Genomic DNA, 12,172 nt, shown 5'->3' with positions numbered 1-12,172 from the left:
TGAAAGGAATATTAATTGATATTCGACCCAATCCCTGTGGAGACGATACTCTACTTACTTTCTATATTACTTGTGCGATCGGTACACTTGCCGGTGAGCATCAAGTTTTTGGCGCCGTTGCCGGGGATTGGCGTTTCTTATATCAATTAATTTTGATTTTTAGGATTGGATTTTTTTATTTTATTTTATTTTTGATTCTTGAACAGTGCTACTAATCTCTTTTCTGAGTTGTATGCGAGGTAAAGAGCCAGAATTTCCACTTGATTTGGATATTACAAAAACAGAAAAGAGGAACAAAAAATTTGCTCGGACGAAGCTTGCTTTCAACGAGTTAGAAAATTTGTCTGAAGAAGCACACAAGATGGCAGCAAACGATGAAGCAGATAATCCATTCATGGATTCCATTCTCACTCCATTATTCAACAGGCCCAATGCGAGCATTATTCAGCCGAATGTTGCCCACAATTGGGAGCTCAAGTCCTCTCATATCAATTTAGTGGAGAAAGACCAGTTTGGAGCAGAGGAGAGTGAAGACCCTCATAGATTTATTGACAGATTCTTGAGGATCTGTGACTCCACCAAACATCCTCAAGTGTCTAATGATGCAATTCGGTTAAGGTTGTTCCCTTTTTCTCTTAAGGGTAAAGGTCTTAGTTGGTTGGAGAGGCAGCCTGCAGCAAGTATTTCTACATGGGATGATATGTCTCAGAAGTCTTTGTTGAGTTCTTCTCGATGGAAAGGTACAACCATATGGTGAATGATATCACCAATTTCACTCAGCTACAGGGTGAAACTATGTGCGGAGCATGGAATCGGTTCAAGGATTTAATGAGGAGGTGTCCTCATTATAACTTGACTACTGGTAATCAGGTTAGAATCTTCTTCAATGGTTACAAACCTGAGGTGAGGATGGTGTTGAATGGTGCAGCAGGTGGCACTATTAAAACTCTGAGAGCAAATGAGACTCTTGAGTTGATTGAGAGGATGGCTGCCAATGAAAATGAAGTGTTGTCATCCAAACCTAAGAGAGGTATCCTTCAACTGGAAGGTAATAATGCAGTGCTGGCTGAAAATAGTTTTCTATCTCAGCAGGTAGCAAACCTGACCTCAAGGCTTGACAAGATGCAGCTTGCTAGTGTTCAAACTAAAGCTGTCGTTGTGTGTGAATATTGCCAGGGCAATCATGAGCCTAATGAATGTCCTGAGATGCCTTCTGATTCACCTCATCAAGTACAAGAGAATGGCATCTGGTATGATCAAAGACCTCAACAGAAAAATGTTCAAAGAGGTCAGAATTTTGCTCCTGGAGGAAATAATTATCAACGGAAGATCCAAGGCACAAGCCTTGATTACAATTCAAACAACTACTTGCAGCCTCCACCAGTCCAAACCAAGGAACCTTCTGATTTGGAGAGGCTAGTGGGACAAATGGCTCAACACTCCAATTCCTTCATGGAAGAGACTAGGGCCAATACTAAAAGCATGAGTGTTTCTATCAGGAATTTGGAGAATCAAGCTGGCCAGCTGGCTAAGCAAGTTGCTGATAGAACTCCAGGCACTTTCCCTAGTAACACAGTTACAAATCCCAAGGAGGATTGTATGTTTCTCATAACTAGAAGTGGCAAAGTGGTGGCAGCCTCAAAAAATTCGAGCATAAATGTAGAAGTTGAGAAGAAGCTAGATACTGCGGGTGAGCCCGAAAAAGAAAAAGAAATTGAAAAACCTGTTGAAGTGGAGAAGCCAATTGAAAAGAAGAAGTTTGCGCTGAGTCCTGAATATGTGAGAGCCATGGCACCCTATCCTGAAAGATTAAAGAAGGATGCTCAGAAGCAACATTATGATAGATTTCTTGATATATTCAAGAAATTGCATGTCAACATTCCCTTTGCTGAAGCTCTGGCTTTGCATGCCCAATTATGCAAAGTTCATGAAGGACTTGTTATCAAGAAAGCATAAGCTGCAAGAGTGCCAAACAGTAACACTCACTGAGGAGTGTAGTGCCATAATACAGAAGAAGTTTCCACCCAAGCTTAGTGATCCAGGGAGCTTCAATATTCAAATTGAAATTGGCAACATAAAAATTGGCAGGGCATTATGTGATCTAGGGGCTAGCATTAATTTGATGCCCTTTTCTGTTTGTAATTCCTTGGGGATCACCGAGTTGAAGCCTACTTTGGCATCTCTTCAACTTGCTGATAAGTCTGTAAGGAAGCCTAGTGGAATAATAGAAGATGTTCTTGTGAAGGTGGACAAGTTCATCTTCCCTGCTGATTTTGTGGTGCTGGACATGGAAGGGGGAGCTGAGATGCCTCTTTTGTTGGGTAGACCGTTCTTAGCTACATCTCGTGCCATGATTGATGTTGAGAATGGGAAGCTAGAGTTAAGGATTAATGATGAGTCCATTATCATCAATGTCTTTGACTCTATGAAACAATCTTCTGGCAAAGGCGATTGTTTTAGACTCGAGCAAGTGGGGAAAGAAGAAAAATCTTCTAGTCAAGAGCTTGATAAAGAACTTGAGGCGCGTAAGATTGTTCCTGCTAAGAGAAAAAAATGTAGTGTTTGAAGTTCTTGAGAAAACAAATGATGACAAAGAAGATGGTGCCCCAAAATTAAAGTTGAAAGAGCTTCTTGAAACTCTGAAACATACCGTCTTGGGTAATAAGGAGGCAGTGATTGAAGTATTGAAGGAACATGAGACTACCATAGGGTGGTCTACTTCAGATTTGAAAGATAAAGATCTCTCTTCCCGTACCCACAAAATTCTCAATGAAAATGATGACAAACATGAGAGAAAACCCCAAGGGAGGTGTCATCCTATACGGAAGAAGGTACTGAGAAAGGAAGTGGTGAAACTCTTTGATACGAGTTGGAAGATACACCAGGAGCTGAAGTTTGACAAGAGACACTGAGACACTGTCTCTAAGAAAAACCAAAGCTTCAAAGAGTTCTTAACATGACTTCATGGTTTGGAACAAATCTGGGAATGTGGTCTCATACACCAAGGCATCCAGTACCACCAGATCTTTCTTTTGTTGAGTCATCCCACGCTGCTGAGGGGGATGACATTGATGATTGATATCTCCTTGCTGACGGAGATTTTGTATATTAGTTTATTTTTCTGTTTCGTATTTTTAGTTGTTTTGTGTTAGTATATCTCTTTCTGATGTTTTAATGTGCGCATTATAGTTTATCCTATATGCCACTGTTTGTTCCATTGTGCAGGTTTTTCTTCCTTTTTGTGGTTTAATTATTGCTGAGGACAACAATTCTCTAAATCTGGGAATGGTAGGCTTGCATCTTAGAACTGCTGCAATTCTTCTATCAGGGGAGATATTCGAACTCTTTTAATTTTCTTAGTTATTTTTGTAGTATTTTGTGTGCTCTTTATTTTTATCTAAAAAAAAAAAAAAATTGGAAAATGTTTTTCAAGCAATTCTCAAGTTTAAATGTGCTTATCTAGTTAATGTGCTTGACTGAATTTTGGGAAGCATGTTGTATGAACTTCTGGCATGATATTGTATAGGCATGAGTATACTTCATGATTGCTCGTTTGTCTGAATTTTGTGATTGAATGATTAATGATGCCTGATATTTCTTGTGGAAGTCTAGCTTGACATCATAGCTGGTGAGGTTTTGTGCTTAAACACTTATTTTATTCTGAGAGACCCCACTGTGAAAGCATTCTAGAACTTTCTCTGTTTCTCTGAGATGCATGCATTGGTTGATATGATAAAGGCATTTTGTTCTTGTTAGCTATTGGCCAAAAATAACGCACCTGTATGAATTTTTCCATTGCTAACCCCTTTGAGCCTGAGCCTTTTTGTTCATAATTCCTGATTGATGGCTTAGCCCATATCCATGTGACTTACCTTAATCGAGATTGAATTACTGATGTGTTGAAAAATAAAATAAAGAAATAGAGGTAAGCTCCACAAAGGTCAAGTAATTAGGGGAGGTAAAATTTCATCTGTGCCCTTAAAACAAAAGAAAAAAAAAAGAAAAAAAAAAGAGAAAAGAAAAGAAAAAGCAAGAAAAAGCAAGAAAAAGAAAAAGGGTGAATGTAAAGAAAAGGTGGTTGATAGGAATTAATTTCCAAAATTTTGTGGGAATCTGAGTGGAGCAAAACCATTGAGTTGAATGTGTTAAAGTGAAATAATACCAGTTTTTCAATCTCATTGTTGTTTGAGCTACTTTCCATATATTCCTACCCATTAACCCGGCCAAGTTACAACCTGTGAAGTCCTTTTGATCAATTGATCCATGTGTTTGATTCTTCATTTTTAAGAATTGTTGAGAATATGATCAAGCTTATTGTAATGTTATTGTTGTGATGGATTGAGTGATTGTTACTCCTCCAAACACTTGAGTGCTGAGCGTTATATGTTTATCTTGGTGAGGGGTGTTCAAGTTAGATTCTGATATTTTCATGAGAATAGAAGGCATAGTTAGGAGTTCTTTGCATTGATTCAGTCATACTTAGCATAGTGATCTATTGATTGTCTGTGCGATGTTATGTTGGATTAATTGATTGTTTCCTGGATTGAGTCTTGTACATTGTTGGGGAAAGCAACGTTTAAATCTGGGAATGATTTGATGTGCCTCTGGCATGTGATGTTTTCCAAGCCAAAAATAATAAGAAATCAGTCATAAAAGAGCATTTTCTGTATATTAATTACTTTTATTAGTTAGTTTTCCTATTTCAGTTTATTTTTCATCTTTTATATCATTTTTGCAGGTTAAAGCAAGAAGAAATAGGAAAACTGAGAAAAATGAAAAAAGGAAAGTGGCGCTACCCACGCCACTTTGGCGCTGTTGCAGCGCCGAAAATATACAAAGACCAGAGAATTAGCGCGAGACCCGCGCCAGAATGGCGCTACCCGCGCAGACTTCGTTTCTCCTAGTAATTTTATTTTGAATTCTATTTTATAATTGTATGTCAGCTATGTCTATGGCTGGCTAATTACTTTTTATTGTAGTTAGGGTCACGAACCCTATGTGAACCCTTGTTACGCGGATTGATTTATAATTGCTCGTTTATATAATTATCTTTATCTCTACCTGTTCGTATTTTATATTTTCTTTATTAGAATTGATCACTCTAATAGTTGATAATAGTCTGAGGGTTAGAACCCTAAATAGGGATATTGGGGTTTTCATCCTGAAAGGGGGTAGGATAACGGTTCGTATGCATGCTAGGAATAAATGTGTATTGAATTGCGGATGCCTAAATTATAGAGTTCATCGCTTAATTTTCATGAGGGGTTGCTAAGGGATTAGGATTCCAATTGAAATTAAAAGGTTAAATTGCCAAGGGATTGAGATTTAACTAATTATTTTAGATAATAATTTATCCGAGTAGTTTTATAAATGAATATTGTAAATCAATCCAAAGTAAGAAGTGGGGATCATAAGGTGAGTGCGCTCTAGCTACAATGTTTTTCTCATATTTACAAATCTTTTCTCATTGTTGTTTACAATCTTATTCTTCATCACAGAAAAGTTACAAAAACAAGTCTTTAAATTCAGTTCTCAATTTCAAACCAATCGACAATATTTGTCAAAACCCTTTTGAACTTTTCCATTCTTGAAAGGAATATTAATTGTTATTCGACCCAATCCCTATGGAGACGATACTCTACTTACTTTCTATATTACTTGTGCGATCGGTACACTTGCCGGTGAGCATCAGTACTTCATGAAAGTAGCCATCTTAAAGAAGAAAAATACCTTCTTGAAGAGTGTTAGCTGCCGAGTTTGGGGAGTGTGGGGTTGCCTTTTGGGTTTGAGTTGTGTGTGAGCTTCTAAACCACCATTGAAGCTCCAAGGTGTGAGCTTTGGGAAGAAAGAGCCTAGCTTGGAAGCTTGAATTCATGCATCTTTTTATACAATATCTTGGAGTAGATTTCCAACCTTAAAGACCCTTCATTTTCTGATTGTAAAGCTTTGGATGCATGATGTGCCTCTGGCAAGTGTGGTTTTTCCATGTTAAAATTGATAAGATTTGAATCATAAGAGAGCAATTTAAATACATATTTGCTATTTATATTGATTCTTTCTATGTCAATAATATTCATCTTTTGGTTGTGTTTTTACAGGAAAAAGAGGAGTGAAATTTACAAATTATAAAAAGCCTGTTGACGCGACTTCACACGCACAAATGTATCACAGTACAAATGCCAGAGATTTGGCGCATGTTGGCACCACACTGGCGCAAAACAGCGCCAGATTGCGAACTTTGCAGCGGAGACCTTGTGCATGGCGAAACTAGGCGCCCAATCATGAAGCAAATGGCGCCTCCTAGCACCATGGCGCCACTAGGCGCCCACAAGAAGGACCATGGCGCCACTAGGCGCCCACAAAGAAGAAAATTGGCGCCAAGTGGCGCCCAAAAGATGAAGAATGGTGCCAAGAGTCACGGGAATTGGTTCCGAATTGCAGCATACATTGGGCAGGAAGTTGGCGCAAACGTGCGCCAAACCGGCGCCAACTGGCGTCGGGTTGCGGGATAGAAGTACCGTGTTATCTCGGGGGTATTTTTGGAAGAAGGAAAAGAGTCATATAAATAGGATCCTTTTGACAGAATTAGGTATTCAGACCTATTTTTCAGAAGGAGATCGACGACAGAGCTCAGGAGGATTCTTCTACAGTTCTTCTTCTCTTTTCTTCTTAATTTGATGCTTTGGAATATTGGATTATTTTTAGCCATGATTATGCTTGGCTAGTTTTCTTTTATTGTAGTTAGGGTCACAAACCCTATGTGAACCCTGGTTACGCGGATTGATTTATAATTGCTCGTTTATATAATTATCTTTATCTCTACCCTGTTCGTATTTTATATTTTCTTTATTAGAATTGATCACTCTAATAGTTGATAATAGTCTGAGGGTTAGAACTCTAGATAGGGATATTGGGGTTTTGATCCTGAAAGGGGGTAGGATAACGGTTCGTATGCATGCTAGGAATAGATGTGTATTGAATTCCGGATGCCTAAATTATAGAGTTCATCGCTTAATTTTCATGAGGGGTTGCTAAGGGATTAGGATTCCAATTGGGGATTAAAGGGTTAAATTGCCAAGGGATTGGGATTTAAGTAATTATTTTAGATAATAATTTATCCGATTAATTTTATAAATTAGTGTTGTAAATCAATCCAAAGTAATAAGTGGGGATCATAAGGCGAGTGCGCTCTAGCTACAATATTTTTCTCATTTTTACAAATCAATTCTCGTTTTTATTGTCTTTTTCTCATAAATAAAAATTCAAAAACAAGTCTTTACTTTTATTTCTTATTGTTACTTAAATTCAATTCACAATTTTCCAAACCATAAACCGAGTTTTCCAACTTAAGGGGACTGGTTATTGTAGTACTTGGTTTACAATCCCTGTGGAGACGATATTCTACTTACTTTATATATTACTTGTGCGATCGGTATACTTGCAAGAGAGCATCAAGTTTTTGTTACTTAAATTCAATTCACAATTTTCCAAACCACAAACCGAGTTTTCCAACTTAAGGGGACTGGTTATTGTAGTACTTGGTTTACAATCCCTGTGGAGACGATACTCTACTTACTTTCTATATTACTTGTGCGATCGGTATACTTGCAAGAGAGCATCAAGTTTTTAGCGCCGTTGTCGGGGATTGCTAATTCCAATATTATAAATAACCGTTGATCTTTGAGATTGGATTTTTATTTTTTATTTTTGTTTTTATTTTATTCTATCTTGTTTTGTGTTTGCAGGTGCTACTATTTATTTTTTTTTCTGAGTTTATGCGAGGTAGACTTGCTTTTACAGATTTTGTGATTGATTCTTAAATTGCAAGAACTGAGAGGAGACAGAGGAAAGTTGCCAAGCAGATAATTTGGGAAGAACTCAAGAACATACCTGTACAACCAATACAAGAAATGGCGGGTATCAACAATGCAAACAACCCACCTCCAAGATTTTTGGACACCATTCTAACTCCGGTGTTCAATAGGCCAAATTCAAGTATAATCAGGCCGACGGTGGAGGCAAACAATTTTGAGCTGAAGCCATCTTTGATTACTTTGGTGGAAAGGGTTCAGTTTTCTGGTGCTGAGGAGGAAGATCCTAATGAGTTCATAGATCGATTTCTAATGATCTGTGACACTACCAAGCACAATGGAGTGTCTGCCGATGCTATCAGGCTGCGATTATTCCCTTTTGCTGTTAAGGGAAAAGCTCTCAGATGGATAGAAAGGCAGCCAGCTAATAGTATCATGACATGGGAAGACTTGTCCACCAAGTTCTTTGTCGAGTTCTTTTCTATGGAGAAGTACAACCAGCTGGTAAATGAGATCACAAACTTCCGTCAGTTTGAAGGAGAATCGCTGTGTGCAACCTGGAAGAGATTCCAGGAACTTATCCGGAAGTGTCCGCACTATGAGGGAGATGATGACAGAAAGGTAGCAATCTTCTTTAATGGCATCTCTCCTGAAACAAGATTGGTGATAAATAGTGCAGCTGGGGGTTCTATTCGCTAGAGTACATCTAAGCAAGCCATTGACTTGATCAAGAAACTTGCAAGAAATGAGAATGAGAGCTTCCCAGTTCAGGCAAGTAAAGGAGTAATAAAGCTGGAAAGTAATGATGCTATGCTTGCTGAACAAAAGTTGTTGTCCAAAAAGTTTGACAGCTTGAATGAGAAATTTTAGAAAATGCAAGTGTCCAAGGTTCAATCAACTTCTGTGATATGTGAATACTGCAAGGAAGCTCATGAGTCTAATGAGTGTTCCACTCTAATGGGTGATAATCCACAGCAGTTGCAAGTGAATGGGGTTTGGTATGAGCAGAAGCCCCAACAAAATTATCAAAGAAATCAGAGTTCTCCTGGCAAAAGTAATTTTCAGAGGAGAGGTCAAGGAGGTGGTCTTGATTATAGCTCAAACAACTTTCTGCAACCTCCTCCTATTCCACAGAAGGAACTTTCTGATTTGGAGAGATTACTTGGACAAATGGCTCAATACTCCAATGCTTTTATGGAGGAGACTAGAGCCAATACAAAGAATACAAATGCTTTCATGGAAGAGACTAGGGCTAATACTAGAAACATGAGTGCTTCAATCAGAAATTCGGAGAATCAAATTGGCCAGCTGGCCAAGCAAGTTGCTGATAGAACTCCAGGTAATTTCCCTAGTAACACAGTTATAAATCCCAAGGAAGATTGTATGTTTGTCACAACTAGAAGTGGCAAAGTGGTGGCTGCTCCAGAAAAGCCGAGCATAAATGTGGAAGCTGAGAAGAAGCTAGATACTGCAGGTGAGCCCGCAAAAGAAAAAGAAATTGAAAAACCTGCTGAAGTGGAGAAGCCAGTTGAAAAGAAGAAGTTTGAGCCGAGTCCTGAATATGTGAGAGCCATGACACCCTATCCTGAAAGTTTCAAGAAGGATGCTCAGAAGCAACAGTATGCCAGGTTCCTTGATATATTCAAAAAGCTTCATATCAATCTTCCATTTGCTGAAGCTCTGGCGTGCATGCCCAATTATGCCAAGTTCATGAAGGACTTGTTATCAAAAAAACATAAGCTGCAGGAATGCCAAACTGTAACATTCACTGAGGAGTATAGTGCCATTATACAGAAGAAGTTCCCACCCAAACTCAGTGATCGAGGGAGTTTCAAAATTTCTATTGAAATTGGGGACACAAAAATTGGTAGAGCATTATGCGATCTTGGGGCTAGCATTAATTTGATGCCCCTTTCTGTTTGTAAATCCTTGGGGATCACCGAGTTAAAGCCCACTTTGGCATCTCTTCAACTTGCTTATAAGTCTTTGAGGAAGCCTAGTGGTATTATTGAAGATGTTCTTGTAAAGGTAGACAAATTCATCTTTCCTGCTGATTTTGTAGTGTTGGACATGGCAGGGGGAGCTGAGATGCCTCTTTTGCTGGGTAGACCTTTCTTGGCCACTGCTCGGGCACTATTTGATGTAGAAAACAGGAATCTTGAGCTAAGGATGAATGATGAGACCGTTACCATCAACGTCTTTGATTCTCTAAAATATTCTTCTCACAAAGATGATTGTTTTAGTCTTGAAGTAAAAGAAAAACAAAGTGCAGCGGATGATGCCAAGGAAGATGGTGCCATAAAGGTGGATTTGAAGGAGTTTCCTCAACCTCAAAAAAATGTCTTCTTGGGTAATAAGAAGGCGGTGATTGAAGCACTGAAGGAAGAGGAAACTGAATTGAAAAATAAAGATCCATTTTCCCATACCAACAAAATTCTCAATGAGGATGATGACAAACCTGGGAGGAAATCCAAAAGGAGGCGTCATCCTATGCTGAAGAAGGTACTGAGAAAGGAAGTGGTGAAACTCTTTGATATGAGTTGGAAGAGACACCGGGAGCTGAAATTTGACAAGAGACGCCGAGACTCTATCTCTCGGAAACACCAAAGCTTCAAAGAGTTCCTCACATGGATTCATAGTTTGGAACAAATCTGGGAATGATGGCCTCATACACCAAGGCATCCAGCACCACCAGATCCTTTATTTGCTGTATCATCCCACGCTGCTGAGGGGGATGACATGGAGGGTTAATCATATCTCCTTGCTGATGGAGATTTTGTAGATTAGTTTATTTTTCAGTTTCGTATTTATTTTTATTTTTTTTAATTTCTTGTTGGTTTATTTCTCTCTGATGTTTTATTGTGTGCATTATAGTTTATTCTATATGTCACTGTTTGTTCTATTGTGTAGGTTTTTCTTCTTTCCCGTGGTTTAACTATTGCTGAGGACAACAATTCTCTAAATCTGGGAATGGTAGGCAGGCTTGCACCTGAGAACTGCAATTCTTCTATCAGGGGAGATATTCTAACTCTTTTAATTTTCTTAGTTAATTTTTATAGTTATTTTGTGTGATATATATAAAAAAAAACTTGAACATGTTTTATGAGCAAGTCCCAGGTTTAGATATGCTTTCCCTAGTTAACTTGCCTGATTCATCCTAGGAAACATGTTTTGTATGAACTTATGGCATGATATTGTATGGGCATGAGTAGACTTCATGATTGCTCGTTTGTCTGAATTTTGTGTTTGAATGATTAATGATGCCTGATGTTTCTTTTGGAAGTCTAGCTTGACATCATAGCTGGTGAGGTTTTGTGCTTAAACACTTATTTTATTCTGAGAGACCTCACTGTGAAAGCATTCTAGAACTTGCTCTATTCCTCTGAGATGCATGCATTGGTTGATATGATAAAGGCATTTTGTTCTTGTTAGCTATTGGCAAAAAATAACCCACCTGTATGAATTTTTCTATTGCTAACCCCTTTGAGCCTGAGCCTTTTTGTTCATAATTCCTGATTGATGGCTTAGCCTATATCCATGTGACTTACCTTAATTGAGATTGAATTACTGATGTATTGAAAATTAAACAAAAAAATTGAGGTAAGCTCCACAAAGGTCAAGTAATTATGGGAGGTAAAATTTCATCTGAGCCCTTAAAACAAAAGGGAGAAAAAGAAAAAAAGAAAAGAAAAGAAAAAGCAAGAAAAAGAAAAGAAAAGAAAAAGCAAGAAAAAGAAAAGGGATGAATGTAAAGAAAAAGTGGTTGATAGGAATTAATTCCCGAAATTCTGTGGGAATCTGAGTGGAGCAAAAATCATTGAGTTGAATGTGTTAAAAATGAAATAATACTAGTTTTTCAATCTCATTGTTGTTTGAGCTACTAACCATAAATTCCTACCCTTAAGCCTGACCAAGTTACAACCTGTGAAGTCCTTTTGATCAATTATGCATGTCTTAATGTTCCTCATCTTTAGGAACTTGAGAATATAATCAAGCTTATGGTAATGTTATTGCTGTGATGGATTGAGTGTTTGTTACTCCCTTAAACACTTGAGTGCTGAGCGTTATATGATTATCTTGGTGAGGGGTGTTCAAGCTAGATTCTGACATGTTCATGAGAATAGAAGACATTGTTAGGAGTTCTTTGCATTGATTCAGTAATGCTTAGCATAATGATCTCTTGATTGTCTGTGTGATGTTATGTTGGCATAATTGATTGTTTCCTGGATTGAGTCTTGTACATTGCTGGGGACAGCAATGTTTAAATCTGGGAATGATTTGATGTGCCTCTGGCAAGTGTGGTTTTTCCATGTTAAAATTAATAAGAATTGAATCATAAGAGAGCAATTTAAATACATATT

At 38.1% G+C, this 12,172-nt stretch overlaps 1 non-coding gene across 1 annotated transcript; it reads right to left on the bottom strand.

Moving 5' to 3' along the window:
* Positions 1-748: 748 nt before the first annotated feature.
* On the bottom strand, positions 749-854 carry LOC133303544 (small nucleolar RNA R71). Its single transcript, XR_009750487.1, has one exon. It is a non-coding gene; the product is annotated as a small nucleolar RNA R71 (small nucleolar RNA).
* Between the last annotated feature and the right edge of the window lie 11,318 nt (positions 855-12,172).

This window comes from Gastrolobium bilobum, unplaced genomic scaffold (genome assembly GCF_033153095.1).
Source record: "Gastrolobium bilobum isolate Gb01-03AN ecotype WA unplaced genomic scaffold, APGP_CSIRO_Gbil_v1 utg123469, whole genome shotgun sequence".
NCBI classification, from domain to species: Eukaryota; Viridiplantae; Streptophyta; class Magnoliopsida; order Fabales; family Fabaceae; genus Gastrolobium; species Gastrolobium bilobum.
This window is presented reverse-complemented; position numbering and strand designations above follow the sequence as displayed.